Genomic DNA, 385 nt, shown 5'->3' with positions numbered 1-385 from the left:
GCGCAGTGCCGCCAAGGCGCAGCTGCCGCGGGGGCGACAGCGGCCCCTGGTGGTCTGGGGCGGCCTCGAGGCTCCGCCTCCGGAGCCCCGAAAACCGAGCTCTCTCAAGATCCAGAGTCCCACTGCGGGCGAACGCAGGAGCGGGTTGGAAACCGGACGGGGGCTGAGGCGGCTCAGGGCCGCCGGTCAGGGCCCTGCCCGCCCCAGGACCTCAGAATGGGGTCACCGCTGAGGGTCTCGCCCGCAGGAAGAGGCGAGGTCTTAGGCGCCCTGCCGGTTGCCGAAGCCCAGCTCAGCCAGACGAGCCTCGCAGTGTGGAGGCCGGGAGGGCAGAGACCCCCGGACATAAACACTCGCCAGATTACGCCCCGGCAGGCGCCGCTAG

The sequence above is a fragment of the Delphinapterus leucas genome, chromosome 17, assembly GCF_059928025.1.
Source record: "Delphinapterus leucas isolate spDelLeu-1000000601 "Yukka" chromosome 17, BTC_Dleu_Yukka2, whole genome shotgun sequence".
NCBI classification, from domain to species: Eukaryota; Metazoa; Chordata; class Mammalia; order Artiodactyla; family Monodontidae; genus Delphinapterus; species Delphinapterus leucas.
Note: the sequence above shows the minus strand (reverse complement) of the source record.